This window comes from Notamacropus eugenii, chromosome 5, assembly GCF_028372415.1.
Source record: "Notamacropus eugenii isolate mMacEug1 chromosome 5, mMacEug1.pri_v2, whole genome shotgun sequence".
Taxonomy (NCBI): Eukaryota; Metazoa; Chordata; class Mammalia; order Diprotodontia; family Macropodidae; genus Notamacropus; species Notamacropus eugenii.
The window spans coordinates 8861031-8878470 of NC_092876.1; positions in this window are offsets into that span (position 1 = coordinate 8861031).

Consider the following 17440-nt stretch of genomic DNA (forward strand, 5'->3'; position numbering starts at 1 on the left):
ATGAACTCTTTGCATGCACAAACACCTCTCCTGGAACAGCTGAAGAAGGAAATAGAAGAAAAACTGGTCAGTGATTTTAAAAGTATAAAAAGAGAATTCACTGATGAGAACATCTCTTTAAAAAGGAAAATTGAACAAATGGAAAAGGAAGTACAAAAATTAACTGGAGAAAATAACTCCTTAAAAGGAAAAATTGGACAGATGGAAAAGGAGATGCAAAAGTTTACTGAAGAAAACAATTTGATAAAAATTAGAATTGGGCGTGTAGAAACTAATGACTCTATGAGACAGCAAGAATCAGTCAAACAAAATCTAAAGAATGAAAAGAGAAGAAAATGTAAAATATCTAACTAGAAAAACAACTGACCTGGAAAATAGATCCAGGAGAGAAAATTTAAGAATTATTGGCCTGCCAGAAAGCCACGATGAAAAAAAGATTCCAGACAATATCTTCCAGGAAATGATTAAGGAAAACTGCCTAGAAGTGCTAGATCCAGAGGGCAAAATAGTCATTGAAAGAATCCACTGTTCACCTCTCGAAAGGGATCCCAAACTCAAAACCCCAAGAAATATCATTGCCAAATTCCAGAACTATCAAGTGAAGGAGAAAATACTACAGGCAGTCAGAAAGAAACCATTCAAATATCGAGGAGCTACAGTCACGATCACACAGGACCTTGCAACTTTTACATTAAAAGATAGAAGGAATTGGAATCTGATATTCTACAAGGCAAAGGAGATGAGACTACAACCAAGGATCAACTACCCAGCAAAGTTCAGCATAACATTTCAGGCAAGGAGAGGGAAGTAAGGGATTTCCAGACCTTCCTGACAAAAACACCAGAACTTAATAGAAAATTCAATCTTCAAATGCAGGTCTCAAGAGAGGCATAAAAATGTAAACAGGGGGGAAAAACTTGTTACTTAATTTGGGCAAACTGTTTACCTCCCTGTAAGGGAAGATAATACTTGTTAATCTTGAGAATTGTACATCTATTATGAAATATAAAAGGGATATACATAGAGGGAATGGATATAAAGTAAATGATGTCATGTTAAAAATATGATTTAAGCATGCGAAGGGATTGTAACAGGAGGTGTGAAAAGGAGGAAGCAGAAAATGGTAAATTACATCATAGGAAGAAGTACAAAATCATAGTAGAGGGAAAGAGGGAAGGGAGATGAGCATTGGTTAAGAGATACTCTTATCTGATTTGGTTCAAGGAGGGAACAATAAACTTAAGTATATAATTCTAACAAGCTCTATAGGCAGTAGGAGGGGAAAGGGGAAGAAAGGGGAGGGGAAGCTAAAAGGGAGGGAAGAAGCAGTAAGGGTAAAGGGAAGTAAAAGGGAGGGGGGCTAAAAGAAGGAAGGGAAGGCTGCAGGAGGTGGTGGTGAAAAGTGAAAACTATTGAGGATAGGAAGGGAGACGGGAGAGCTAAAAGCACAAACGGTGGGAAAGAGGATGGAGGGAAATACACAGATTGTAATCATAACTGTGAATGTGAACAGAATGAACTTTCCCATAAAACAGAGACGGATAGCAGAATGTATTAAAAGCCACAATCCAACAATATGTTGTTTACAAGAAACACATTTGAAACGGGGCGATAAACACAGGGTAAAGGTCAAAGGTTGGAGCAGAATATACTGTGCTTCAGCTGATGTAAGAAAAGTGGAAGTAGCAATCCTAATCTCAGACAACACAAAAGCAGAAATAATTCTAATAAAAAAAGATAAGGATGGAAACTATATCTTGCTAAAAGGCACCATAGGTAATGAAGGAATATCATTACTAAACATGTATGCTCCAAGTGGTATAGCATCCAAATTCTTAGAGGAGAAGTTGGGGGAGTTGAAGGAAGAAACTGACAGCAAAACTATACTAGTGGGAGACCTCAACCTCCCCCTCTCTGAACTTGATAAATCTAACCTCAAAATAAACAAGAAAGAGGTTAAGGAGGTAAATAAAACTCTGGATAAGGTAGATATGATAGCTCTCTGGAGAAAACTGAAGGGGAATAGAAAGGAATATACCTTTTTCTCAGAGGTACATGGCACATATACAAAAATTGACCATATACTAGGACATAAAAACCTCACAATCCAGTGCAGAAAGGCAGAGATAATCAATGCATCCTTCTCAGATCATAATGCAATAAAAATTATATGTAATAAAAGGCCGTGGAAAGATAAACCAAAAATCAATTGGAAACTAAATAATTTAATCCTAAAGGAGTGGATTAAAGAAGAAATCATAGAAACAATCAACAACTTCATTCAAGAGAATGACAATAATGAGGCAACATATCAAATCTTATGGGATACTGAAAAAGCAGTTCTTAGAGGAAGTTTTATATCTTTGAATGCCTACACAAATAAAATAGAGAAAGAGGAGATCAATGAGCTGGGCATGCAGCTGAAAAAGCTAGAAAAAGAACAAATTGAAAATCCCCAAGTAAATACAGAATTAAAAATACTGAAAACCAAAGGAGATATTAATAAAACTGAAATTAGGAAAACTATTGAATTAATAAATAAAATCAACAGTTGGTTTTATGAAAAAACTAATAAAATTGATAAACCTTTGGTCAATTTGATAAAAAAAGAAAGAAGAAAATCAAATTACCAATATCAGAAATGAAAGGGATGAACTCACCTCCAATGAGGAGGAAATTAAAACAATAATTAGAAATTATTTTGCGCAACTTAATGCCCACAAATTTGACAATCAAAATGAGATAGATGAGTATTTTAAAAAACACAAATTTCCCAGATTAACAGAAGAAGTTGAATACTTAAACAAATCCATCTCAGAAAAAGAAATTGAACAAGCTATCAATGAACTCCCTAGGAAAAAATCTCCAGGGCCAGATGGATTTACAAGTGAATTCTTTCAAACATTTAAAGAACAGTTAATTCCAATACTATATAGACTATTTTTGAAAACTGGGGAAGAAGGAGTCCTCCCAAATTCTTTTTCTGATACAAATATGGTTTTGATACCTAAACCAGAAAGAGACAAAACAGAGAAAGAAAATTATAGACCAATTTCCCTAATGAATGTAGATGCAAAAATTTTAAATAAGATTTTCACAAAATGAATACAGCAGCTTATCACGAGAATAATACATTGTGATCAGATAGGATTCATACCAGAAATGCGGGGCTGGTTCAATATTAGGAAAACTATTAGCATTATTGATCATATCAATAACAAAACTAACAAAAACCACATGATTATCTCAATAGATGCAGAAAAAGCTTTCGTCAAAATACAACACCCATTCCTATTGAAAACACTGGAGAACATAGGAATAAAGGGAACTTTCCATAAAATAATAAGCAGTATCTTCCTAAAACCATCAGCAAGAATTATATGCAATGGATATAAGCTAGATGCATTTCCAGTAAGATCAGGGGTGAAACAAGGATGTCCATTATCACCACCATTATTAAATATGGTACTAGAAATGTTAGCTGTAGCAATTAGACAAGACAAAGAAATTGAAGGAATAAGAATAGGCAAAGAAGAAACTAAGTTATCACTCTGCATATGATATGATGATATACTTAGAGAATCCCAGAGATTCAAGTAAAAAACTACTTGAAATAATAAACAACTTTGACAAACTTGTAGGTTACAAAATAAGCCCGCACAAATCTTCTGCATTCCTATATATTAATAACAAAGTCCAACAGCAAGAGATTGAAAGAGAAATCCCATTTAATGCTAGGGTAGACACTAAAAAATATTTGAGAGTTTACCTGCCAAAACAAACCCAGGAACTATATGAACACAATTACAAGACACTTTTTGCACAAATAAAGTCAGATCTAAGTAAGTGGAAAAACATCAGTTGTTCATGGGTAGGTTGAGCCAATATAATAAAAATGATGATTCTACCTAAATTAATTTACTTATTTAGTGCCATACCAATTAAACTATCAGATAATTATTTTCTAGAGCTGGATAAAATAATATCAAAATTCATCTGGAAGAACAAAAGGTCCAGAATATCAAAGGAACTAATGAAAAGAAATGCTAGAGAAGGTGGCCTAGCACTACCAAATCTCAAATTGTATTATAAAGCAGCAATTATCCAAACCACTTGATACTGGCTAAGAAACAGAAGGGTAGACAAGTGGAATACATTAGGTACTCAAGACACAGTAGGCAAGGAATGTAGCAACCTCCTGTTTGATAGACCTAAGGACCTCAGCTTCTGGGATAAGAACTCACTGTTCGACAAAAATTCCTGGGAAAACTGAATAACTGTGTGGCAGAAACTAGGCATAGACCCATGCCTGATACCCTACACACGACTAAAGTCCACATGGGTACATGATCTAGGTAGAAAGACTGATATCATGGACAAACTGGAGGAGCAAGGGATAGTGTATTTATCAGATTTATGGAGAAGGGAAGAATTTTTAACTAAAGAAGAGACAGAAAGCATTATGAAGTGCAAGATGGGTAATTTTGATTACAATAAACTGAAAAGATTTTGCACAACCAAACCCAATGCAACCAAAATTTGGAGGGATGTAGTATGCTGGGAAAAATTTTTTTATAGCTAATCTCGGGGATAAAGGCCTCATTTCTAGAATATATAGAGAACTGTGTCAAATGTACAACAATACAAGTCATTCCCCAATTGATAAATGGTCAAAGAATATGAACAGGCAATTTTCAGAGGAAGAAATTAAAGATATCTATAATCATATGAAAAAATACTCTAAATCACTTTTGATTAGAGAGATGCAAATCAAAACAACTCTGAGGTACCACATCACACCTATAAGATTGGCAAACATGACTGAACAGGAAAATGATAAATATTGGGGAGGATGTGGGAGAGGTGGAACACTGAATTAGTGAACAACGAATTATTGTTGGTGGAGCTGTGAGCTCATCCAACCATTCTAGAGAGCGGTTTGGAACTATGCCTAAAGGGCTACAAAAATGTGTATACCCTTTGACCCAGAAATAGCCCTTCTAGGACAGTATCCCCAAGAGATCATAAAAATGGGAAAGGGTCCCACATGTACAAAATATTTGTAGCAGCACTCTTTGTAGTGACCCCAAACTGGAAATCAAGGGGATGCCCATCAATTGGGGAATGGCTGAATAAATTATGATCTATGAATGCAATGGAATACTATTGCACCATAAGAAATGATGAACAAGATGACTTCAGAGAGGCCTGGAAAGACTTATATGATCTGATGCTGAGTGAAAGGAGCAGAACCAGGAGAACTTTGTGCACAGCAACGACCACAGTGTCCGAGAGTTTTTTCTGGTGGACTTGGATTTTCATAGCAATTCAAGGACTTTAAAAAAAATTTCTCAATGGTCTTCCAAAGCAAAATGCCTTGCACATTCAGAGAAAGAACTATGGAATTCAATCGCAGAATGTAGCAGATCATTTTGTGTGTGTGTGTGTGTGTGTGTGTGTATTATGTTTTTGTTTGTTATGTGATTTTTCCCACTTATTTTAGTTCTTCTACACAGCATGATTATAATGAAAACGTATTCAATAGGAACGTATGTGTAGATCCTATATAGAATTGTATGTCATCTTGGGGAGGGAGGGAGGTGGTGGGGGGTAGGTAGAGGAAAAAAATTTAAGTTTTATGGTAGTGATTGTAGAGCATTAAAAATAAATAAAATGAATATATTAAAAAAAAATTTGGTTTCCAAATTTTTCTCTCCATCCCTCACCTCCCCTATACCTGAAACAGTCAACAGTGTGATATAGCTTATAGATGTTCACTCATGTAAAAGACATTGCCACATTAGTCATGTAGTTCCAATTAATTTTTAATCTGTTTTCATGGTCCTCTATTAAATGTAATTTTTATTGTACTATGATCTGGAAAGGATGCATGTTTTTCTGCATTTGACTCTAAGGTTTTTATGCCCTATCTCTAGTTAGTCTTTGCAATGGTGCCATGTATGTATCACTGAGGAAAGGATATGTTCCCTTTATACTATTGCCTTCTCTCCAAATGTCTATCATATTTAGCTCATGTACAATTTTCTTAATTTTCCTCACTTCTTTTTATTTTTTTGGTTAGTTTAGAGAGGGGAATGTTGAACTCTCCCATTGTTATTATTTTGCTATCTATTTCCACCTGTAATTCTTTTATTTCCCCCTTTTGATATTGATTCTTAATTGATGGCAATAGATACATAATGTAGTTTCCATGCTTATCCCTTTTGGTTAAATGTATTTTCTTTAAATTTATCTGACATAATAATTGCTACTCCTGCTTTTTCATTTCGTCAGTGGCATAATAAATTCTTCTACTTTTATTTTTAATGTGTGTCTCTCATTTTTAAATATTTTTACTTTAAACAACATATTGCCAGGTTCTAGGTTTTGATCCATTCTGCTATCCATTTCCATTTTACAGGTGAGTTTGATGAGAGCTGGAAAGGGGGATGGGATGGATGAAATTCTGAAATCCTTCAAAGACTGGAGCACCAGGGCAGGCCACTTGGAATGAATTTGTAGAATCAAGAATTCTTGAGGTCAAGGTAAAGATTTATTATGCTTTTCAATGGGGAAGAATTCTTAGGGAACCTTCAATCTTAGCATAACATGTGTCAAGTGAGATGACTAGATGATTCAGGGTGGGATTAGGGAGCAATTAAGGAGTGGTTAGTTCTTAAAGGAACATGTACTTTTAGTATCTACTGCACAGGTTTTAGGTCTGAAACATCACTAAGTCAACCAACATTCAGGACTAAGTAATATCAGGCTGCTCTCATCAATGTCTTGAGTTTGCATGTTATCCTCTTTTTGAGTCAATTCCAATGAGAGTAAGGTTCAGGTGTTCCGTATGTTGAACTGAAAGATTGGTTAAGAAAAAAGCAAACAGGCTAATGCATGCAGTTTATTCCCTTAAAGCTAGAGATTACATAATCATGGAGCCAGAAGAAACTTCTGACTGATTAATACAAGAATGATCAGGCTTAAATATGTTTAGGACAATCCAAGGTGGTCTGTGTCCTTCAGATTTATAGTCTCCATGAGTGATTAACTAGACCATGAGAAAGGAATTTCTTAATTGCATAGGTTGTAAATACAATAAGATAACAGAGTTGACAAAGTTTCAATTAAAATTACAACCCAAGACACTTGTGTTTTTTTTTTACCATTAACATGTCATAACATAGTATATGTCCACAAAATATTAAGATATGGAAAAAGTCCCATTATTCAAAATACTGTCTTGAGTTAAGTGTCTCATAAGGATTGCTAAGTTGGCCCCATCTGGCTTTGTTGACATAGGAAGAGGTACTCTCTGAGTTTACTTCAGAGAACAAAGAGACTGTTAGGTCCAGACTCTTCTTAATTCAAGCTCTGGCCCTTATTAAAATCCAAAATTTATATTAAATGATTATCACTTACAACTTGCCATATCTTCCCCTCGATTATAAAAACCCCTCCTTGCTTCTTTAATTTGCCCCACTTTACCTCACCCATTTCCTTTCTCCCACTGCATTCATCACCCCTTCTCCATCCCCCCTGAGTTTTTTTATAGATATCATCCCAATATATTCAACCCACACCTGTGCCCTATGTCTATATATACTGCTAACTGCCTTAATAACAAGAAAGTTCTAAAGTTACAAATATCATCCTTCTATGTAGGAATATAGTTTAATTTTATTAAGCCCCTTGTGATTTTCCTTTTCTTTTTACCTTTTTATATTTGTCTTAAGTCTTATATTTGAAAGTCAAATTTTCTATTCAGTTCTGGACTTTTCATCAGGAATGCTTGAAAAGTTTTCTATTTCATTGAATATCTATTTTTTTCTCTTGAAGGATTATATTCAATCTTGTTTGAATCTTGCTTATGCCCTCCAGAACATCATATTTCAACTTGCTACTTTAATGTAGAAACTGCTAAATCTTCTGTTATCCTCACTGTGGTTACATGATCCTTAAATAGCTTATTTATGACTGCTTTCAATATTTTCTCCTTGACCTAAGAACTTGTAACAGTAAGCACCCCAATATACACAGTGGGGCCTGTTATCACAGGTTCTTAGATCTGCATTCATAAAAAGAAATGCAATTTTTGAGGGGTTAACACTCAGTTGAATCAAGCACATGTAAATGCTGCTTAGCATCTTCTCAGAGTCTCATCAGACCTTCTTCCAAAAACTAAGCCCCAAAGTAAAACCTCACTCTCAGAGTATTTATACACTTTTCAGAGCCAGAGGGCATAACCCTCTGACCCAGTGCCTCAATAGAAAAGACAAAGGTACTTGGGACCCTCCTATAAAACAACTCCCCTAATCAAGCTTTTTTTAATGGGCAAGCCCATCAATGGGTGGGAAAGACCTTCTTTAGTCACATTATTCAGTAAGAGGCACTTTTAGTAAAACGAAAACAGAAAAAGATCCTAATTTGTTTTTTTTATACAATTTACCCCCAACTACATGGTAAAACAATTTTTTAAATTAAAAAAAGTTTTGAGTTACAAATTCTATCTATCCCGACTTTTCCCCTTCCTGAGATGATAAAAATCTGACACAGATTATACATGTGCAATGGTGTAAAACATTTCCATATTAGTCATTTTGTACGAGAAGTCTAGAATAAAATAAATATAATGAAAGGAAGTGAAAATTATCATGCTTCAGGTTATATTCAAACACTATCAGTTCTTTGGAGTTGGATAGTATGCTTCATCATTAGTTCTTTGGGATTGTATTGAATCATTGCATTGCCCAGAATAATGAAGTCATTCACTGTTCTTCGTTGTAGAATATTACTGTTACTGTGTACGATGTTCTCATGATTCTGTTCACTTCACTATCCATCAGTTCATGTAAGTCTAGGTTTTTCTGAAATCATCCTGATTGTCATTTCTTATAGCACAATAATAGTCCATCACAATCATATACCACAGATTGTTTAGCCATTCCCCAATTTCTGGGCATCCCTTCGATTTCTAATTTTTAGCCACCAAAATAAGTGTTGCTCTAAATATTTATATACAGATAACTCCTTTCCCCCACTCTTTTTTGTTAATCTTTGGGATATAGACCTCCAGTGGTATTGCTGGGTCAAAGCAATTCTTTTTTATCCCTTTAGGTATAGTTTCATATTGCTCTCTAGAATGGTTGGATCAGTTTGCAGATCCCGCAGAAGTTCATTAGTTTTCTGTCATCCCCTCCAACAGCTATCATTTTCCTTTTTTGTCATATTAAGCAATCTGATTGGTATTGAGGTGATATCTCAGAATTATTTTAATTTATATTTCTCTGGTTAATAGTGATTTAGAACATTTTTCATATGGCTACAGATAACTTTGATTTTTTTCACATGCATCTTGTTCATATTCTTTGACCGTTGATCAACTGTGGAATGACATATTTTTATAAATTTGATTCAGTTCTCTATATATTTGAGAAATGAGGCCTTTATCATACATGTTATCAATTTTCCCCCTGATTTCTCCTTTAATTTTAATTGCATTATGGTTTTTGTGCAAAAAATTTTATATAATTAAAACTATCCATTTTATATTTTGTAATGTTCTCTATATTTCCTTGGTCCAAAATTCTTCCTTTATCCATAGATCTGTCAAATAAAATATTCCATGCTCTCCTAATTTGCTTATGGTATTGTCCTTTAGGTGTAAATCATGTACCCACTTTGATCTTATCTTGGTATATAGTATGAAATGTTGATTTTTAACCTAGTTTCTGCCATACTGTTTTCCAGGCTTCCTAGCAGTTTTGGTCAGATACTAAACTTTTGTTCCAAAAGCTTGGATCTTTGGTTTTATCATATAGTAAATTGCTGTGATCATTTACTATAATGCAATTTATTATAATGTAATGTACCTAATGTATTCCATTGATCCACCACTCTATTTCTTAGCCAGCATCAAATTGTTTTGATAACCACTACTTTATAGTACAGACTGATATGGCCAGACCACCTTGCTTCACATTTTTTTCTTTGATTCCCTTGATATATTTGATATTTTGTTCTTTTGGATGAATTTTATTATTATTTTTTCTATCTCCATAAAATAGTCTTTGATAATTTGGTTGGTACGGTACTGACTAAATAGATCAATATAGGTAGAATTGTCATTTTTATTATATTGGCTCAGCTTACTCATGAACAAATAATATTTTTTCCAATTATTTAGATCCGAGTTTGTGTGAAAAGTTTTTTGTAGTTGTGTTCATATTGTTCCTGGGTTTGTGCTGCTGGGTAGATTCCCAGATATTTTATAAAGCCTATGGCTACTTTAAATGAAATTTCTTCTTCTGTCTCTTGCTGTTGGCCTTTGTTCGTAATATATAGAAATGGTGATGATTTAATGTGGGTTTATTTTGTATTCTGCAACTTTGCTAAAGTTGTTAATTATTTCAAGTATTTTTTTTAAGTTGGTTCTCTAAGTATACTATCATAACATCTGAAAAGAGTGATAGTTTTGTTCCCTCATTCCCTATTCTAATTCCTTGAATTTCTTTTTTTCCTTCATAGCTTTAGCTAACATTTCTAGTACAATATTGAATTATAGAGGTGATAAAGGGCATCCTTGTTTCATCACTGATTGTACTGGGAAAGCTTCTAGATTATCCCCCTTACAGATAATGCTTGCTGATAGTTTTAGATAAATATTACTTATCATTTTAAGATAAGTTCCTTTTATTCCTGTGCTCTCTGGTATTTCTAATAGGAATGGGTATTGCATATTGTCAAAGGCTTTTTCTACATCTATCGAGATAATCATATATTAAAAACTTTTTGTTGACATAATCTATTATGTTTATTTTTTAAAATAGTTTTCCCTATGTTAATCTATCCCTTCATTCCTGATCTAAATCCCACTTGATCATAATACATAATTTTTGTAATATAATGTCATAATTTTTTAGCTGGTATTTTATTTAAGATTTTTGAAATTGATCTTGACAGGGTCTTTTAATCTTAGATATGTCTTCCTTGTGATCAGCCTCATGCTCTGTCATTTGGACCAACTATGGTAAAGGTAAAATAATCCTGATTGGTAGACAGTTTAGGGCAGCTGCAGGTTAAGAGTCACCTCAACTCCTCTTCATTACTTTATCTTTCAGAGATGAAAGTAATCCTCAGGTAGAAAATGGGAGTAGTCTGCAACAACTTTGGTTGAATCATCTTGAATTTTAGTTTAGTGGGTGGTGGGTAAGGTTACGAAGGTGGAAAATACCGGGATTGAGATCCAAATTAAAATAATAGAATTGAGACTCAAATGGCCAGAGGCTAACTGAGTAAAGAATAGAAATTGTTACAAGACAAAATCTTGACCTTTCTCTGCAATGTTGTTGTTGCTTGTCCTTCCTTTTTGGAGACGACCAATGATGTCACAGGTGATGTTTTGACTTGCCATCTCAGTCTGAGTGAGGTGTAGTCCATGAAGATGTTCACATCTCTGGTCCTAGGCACTCAACATGTTTTACTGAAGATTAAGTTTCAGTTAGTTTTTTTCTCCTAACAGATCATACTGTTGACTCATATTGAGCTCAGAATTCAATAAAACAACACATCTTCTTTAGACAAATTGTTTTCTAGTCAGTGCTTACCCAAGCATAAGACTTTTTATTTGCCCCTTTTTATTTAATCTTATTTGATTCAACCTGGTGCTCAAAGAGCCTGATAAAGACTGGATCCTACCTCTGTCATGGAGTGTATTACATTAGAAAAATAAAAATAAAATAAGAAAATCATCAATAACTCCATTTTGCCCTTTATTCAGACATTTCATGAAGTTCAGTTTTAACTTCTTTTGAAGGAATTCTAAGGTAATACTGCTTCCTCACTTTCAAACTTCAGGGAAATTATAAAACTCCCCACTCTCCAATGTTACTCCCAAAAGAAAGTAAAACTCAAAATTCCTCCTACCCAATGTCACTCCCAGTTTTAGAGAAATTATAAATTACTCCCTTTGCTCTGCTGTTGCCTGATTTGGGGGAAATCCTGGTCCTTTACACTAATATAAAAGCAGGTTACTTAATCCCTGTATTCCTTTTGTTTATTTTCAACATATAAACCAAGATTCATGGTCTTTGGATACCAAGAGCTTTGGACTCAGTCTGTTTCTGCAACTGCATGCATTGCTAAATAAATGGTTGTCTGGATGTAATTGTTTGGTTTTTGTGTTCCACAGTAATGACTACCAACAAAGAGTATAGTCTCTGTGATGGAATCTTAAAGCTGTCTCCAACCCCAATATTCTAATTTCCTTATGGGCCACACTGAACAGCATGCTCACTACCCCTAGTCACTGTCCCCAGATCTAATCCGCATATTTGAACAGGTACTTTCTTGTACCCAATCACAACCACATCATCCATTTATTCCAAGACAGGACCACAACACCCAACTATTCATATTGACCAGACAGGGCCACAATAGCTAGCCAATCAGAAAGCAGCATGATTAGAATGTTTGACCACTGAATCATGAAAGGGATCCCTTCCCCTATTACTTAATCCCTTAACAAACCCATACTGTCTTTCTAATATAAATCATATTCCTATATTCTATGTACATTTTGATTGTGTAATCAGAGTCATATGCTCTATAAAATTATCTGTCTTACCTTACTGAAAAGGCAAGTTCCTCTAAGGAACTTAGCCACTCACTAGAATGTGAAGCCTCAAATACACAGTTGGCCTGAGTCTTTGAAATCTTTTGAGACATCCTGGGACATCACAACCTGACCCTCATCATCTGCATGTATAGACCCTTTTCCTTTTTTTTTTTTTTTTAAATCTCTTTGGTATACAAACCTAATAGTGCTATTGCTGGGTCAAAAGGTATGCATGCTTTGATAGCCCTTTGGGCATACTTTCTAATTTCTCTCCAGAATTGTGGAATCAGTTCACATCACCACCAATAGTGCACTAATGTCTTAATTTTTCCACATCCCCTCCAACATTTGTCATTTTCTTTTTCTGTCACATAGGTGTGGAATAGTATTTCAGAGTTGCTTTAATTTGCATTTCTCTAAATGATAGTGATTTAGAACATTTTTTTCAGGACTAGAGACAGCTTTGACTACTTCTTGTAAAACCTGCCTACTTATATTCTTTGACCACTTATCATTTGGAGGATAGCTCTTATTTTTACAGATTTGGCTCAGGTCTGTATTTGAGAAATTAATTCCTTATTAGAGAAACTTGCTTTTTATCTTTCTCTTGAGACTTGTATTTGAAAGTTAAAATTTCTATTCAGCTCTGGTCATTTTAATTAGGAATTCTTGAAAATCCTTTATTTCATTGGATATTGAGGATTACAATCAGTTTTTGTGGATAGATGATTCTATGTGTTAATCCTAGTTCCTTTGCCCTTCAGAACAACATATTCCAAGATCTATGATTCTTTAATGTAGTGTTCACCTGATTGTGGCTCCGCAATATTTGAATTGTTTCTTTTTGGTTGCTTGCAATGTTTTCTCCTTGAACTGAAATTCTGGAATTTGTATGCAATATTCCTAGGAGTTTTCATTTTGTGATCCTTTCCAGGTGGTGATTGATTGATTCTTTCAATTTTTATTTTATTTTGTAGTTCTAGAATACTAGGGCAGTTTTCCTTGATAATTTCTTGAAAGAAGTTGTCTCGGTACTTTTTTGATCATGGATTTTACATAATCCAATAATTCTTAAATTATCTCTTCTTAATCTACTTTTCAGGTCAATTGTTTTTCCCATGAGATATTTCATATTTTCTTCTATTTTTTCATTCTTTTGATTTTGCTTTCTTGTTTCTTGATGTGTTATGGAGTCATTAACTTCCAGATACCTAATTCAAATTTTTAAGGAATAATTTTCTTAACTGAGTTTTTGTACCTCCTTTTCTATTTGGCCAATCCTAATTTTTAAGGAGTGCTTTTCTTAAGTAGATTTTTGTAGCTTTTTTGTATAGCATTTGATGTATTCTGTTTTTTAGGCATTATTTTCTTCAATATTTTATGGCTCCTTTAACAAACTTTCATGGATACATTTCATTACTCTCATTTCTTTTCCCAATTTTTACTCTATCTCTCTTATTTGTGTTTTAAATCCCTTTTTGAGCTCTTTCAAGAATTCTTTTTGGGTTTGAGTACAATTTACATTTTTTTCTTTAGATTTTGGATGTGGCAGTTTTGACTTTGTTGTCTTTTTCTGAGTTTGTGTTTTGATCTTTTGAGTCACCATAATAACAATCTATGGTCAGGTTCATTTTGTTGTTGCTGCTTGCACTTGCTTCCAGGATGCAGGGGACACTGTCCCAAGCTTCAGGGTTTTTTTTTTCTGTGCTGCTGTCTTCCGAGCTAGTTTTGGGAGTCTGTAAATTTTCAGTTCTTTCAAGGTGGTATGATCTAAGAAGAGATTTGTTTACTACTCTCCTGGCCTGACAATGACCATAAGCACTTTTTTCCACAATGAAACTGTAGCCAGGGGCCCTGCTCCCCTGAAGTGGCAAGCTATATTGTGCTAGTGCTTCTTTACAACCTGGAACTGTGTATTGGGACTATGAGTCAGATCTCAGTATGGGAAATGCAACAGAGTCCTGCATCCAGTGCCAGCAAAGGGACTCCTGTAATCACCTCTTCACCAGTTATCTGACTCCTTTACTGTTTGTGGACTGAGAACTCTGGGAGTCATTGCTACAAATTCAGTTGTTCCCAAAGACTGCTGCTGCCTTGCTGAGGCATTTCCTGTGCTGGATTATGCTCCATTTTCACTTTCATATGAAAAATCCATTCTGCTAACCTTCTTAGTTGTCTTGGGCTGGAAAATTGTTTTACTCTGTCCTTTTCTAGGTTCTGCTGCCTCAAAATTCATTTTGAGGTGGTATTTTATAGTTGTTTGGAGGGGAATTAGGGAGAACTTAGGTGAATCACTGCCTTTTCTCTGCCATCTTGACTCTGCACTATAGTCAATATTTCTGTAATTTGGAGTCAACTATAATGTAGTCATTGTATGCATGGAACTCCAGAATATAATTATTCTTAAGAATAAATGAAATTTCCTTACATTGCTCATTGTTAACTGTTTTTAAAATATGAGAAAAATAATAGCAAATTAACCCTAAGCTCTGATTACTGAAATTTTGCTATTTGGGTCAAAATCTCACGGGACTGTAATTTGATGTTTCTCTATGTTTTGATTTCAGGTATGATTATCTGAATCTTCATGAAGTCAATAGTTCACCATTCAAGGTACTGTCCAAAGTGAGTGTTACACGAATATTTATGCCTGGGAAAGTTGAAGGGATAGTCTTTCATTTGGGGAAGGTAGGCTTCTCGACTCAATTTCCCCACTGTGTTGTTTCTATTCTGAGCAGGAAATAGTCCCACTTGGTTAATTCAGAGCCTGACTTTATCAAAAGCCTAAGCTTAACCAGTGAATAATGTGGATCTTTGCTACATGAATGACTGGCAAACATGACTTTTGCCTGGAATAAAAGAGCTAATGGAGTTTTCTTTGTTATGGCTTATGTGTATCTGTGCCCTGGAGGTGATAGACTTGGTATTGACATAACTATATCTTTCATTTTCCATTTATAGAAAATTTCTATAATTAGAGCGGGTGAGCTGTGGAAATTTTACTGTTGTGACACTAAATCCATTAATACTAAAACACCTCTGAATTACTGTAATAGGATGCAAGTATGACAGATCTCATTGTTTTTGACCCGAATTTTTAGTCAATTATATATTCTGAGCCATGAAACAAATGAATTCTGGAGCTTTGCTATCCACTTGCTAATAGCTGTATATACCTATATGAGATCAGATTTTGAATTATCTCATTTTTTTCCAGGCTGATATGGGGATAATATCCTCATAATGGGAGCAATAAGACAAAGATGCAAAAGATTGTTTTAGAAACCAAGAGGATCAGAATGTTTTCTCTAAGAACTGGGGGGACACATATGCACACACACACACACACACACACACACACACACACACACACACACACACAGATGGATTTCCAAATGTTTCTAATGGGATATATTGGACTTGAGTGTGTTTTAGTAATATGTTCTCAAAGTTAGATTAAAAATATTACATATGAAATTGCATTGATTATTGTAAAGAAAGTGAAATAATTTTCCTATTTTGAAGTCTCTGATAATTTTAAAGACAGAAGGGTTTATTTTCCAAGTCAGGCCCTCATGGATTATTTTTGAGATTTCTCCTTCATCCTGTTGATGGCATTGTCTACATCACATACATGATTCAAATAAAGATAGAAACAGGAAGTAGTATATAAAAAATGAAATTTTCTGAAGTTTCAGATGAATTTTATAGGTTGTTAATTTGGTGCTCTTTTTATAGCTCTGTTCTTATTAGAATCAAAACCATAAAGTTTGAGTGTGCTTTCACCATATGAACTGATTATTGGAAAAGCAGATTTAGGGGGTTGAACTAAATTGCATTTAGTCTTGGTACTGGCAGAGTTTTTAGCAGAATTACCTAGGAGTCTCTGCAAGTGACCTGGAACTAGAGAAGCAGATCTACTAGAAGGAGTCCATTCACAGTTGCCTTGAGAATGAAACTGAGAAAAATTATTTTCTTGTACTAATGCTCAATTTTATATGTGACACCCTCAAAGAGATCCCCCTGCCTTAGGGAGATAGCTTCCATTGGATCTTTAGACTCAAAAGGAGGCAAATATGTTTTTTACTGAACTATATAGTCTCACCATCACTAGCATATTTGTTATGTTATACATGACTAAAGTTTTTCCTTAACCTCTTGAGAGCTCAAACATATTTCCATGTTTGATCATCAAATTGTAGTCCTTTGTTATTCCCTTCCATCATTAGAATCACAATTTTATCAAAGGTATTCTCCATCTCACGTGGAGTGGTAGTGTAGTAAGCCAATATCTAGTAACTATTGCTGTTAGAATTGTGTTTTTGCTAACTTATGATTGCATGACTGACAATTCACATAGCACATCCTTATTGACTTTTCTTAACCTCTTTTCTAAGTAGATTATCTCATTGCCGTTTAAAACTTTTGTAACACCTCTATTCCGATACCCAGAATCTATTCCAGGTTCCAATATTTACATGCACCAATATTTGCAAGGTAGCAATATATATATGTATATTGTATATGTATATATATATGCTATATATATATATACACACATTGTATATGTATATATATATGCTATATATATATATACATATATATATATATATGCTATATATATATATACATATATTGCTAATGATACTTATTGAAGAATTGCAATGTGCAGCTTCTATGGTTTCACTGCTTTCATTATGCAGCCTTTTCTTCTCCCTCCAACACTTACTGTGTGACTCTGGGTAAGTCACTTAACTTCTGTTTCTTTAGTTTCCTCAACTGTAAAGTGCGGATGATAACAGAACTTAACTCACGAGGTTGTTG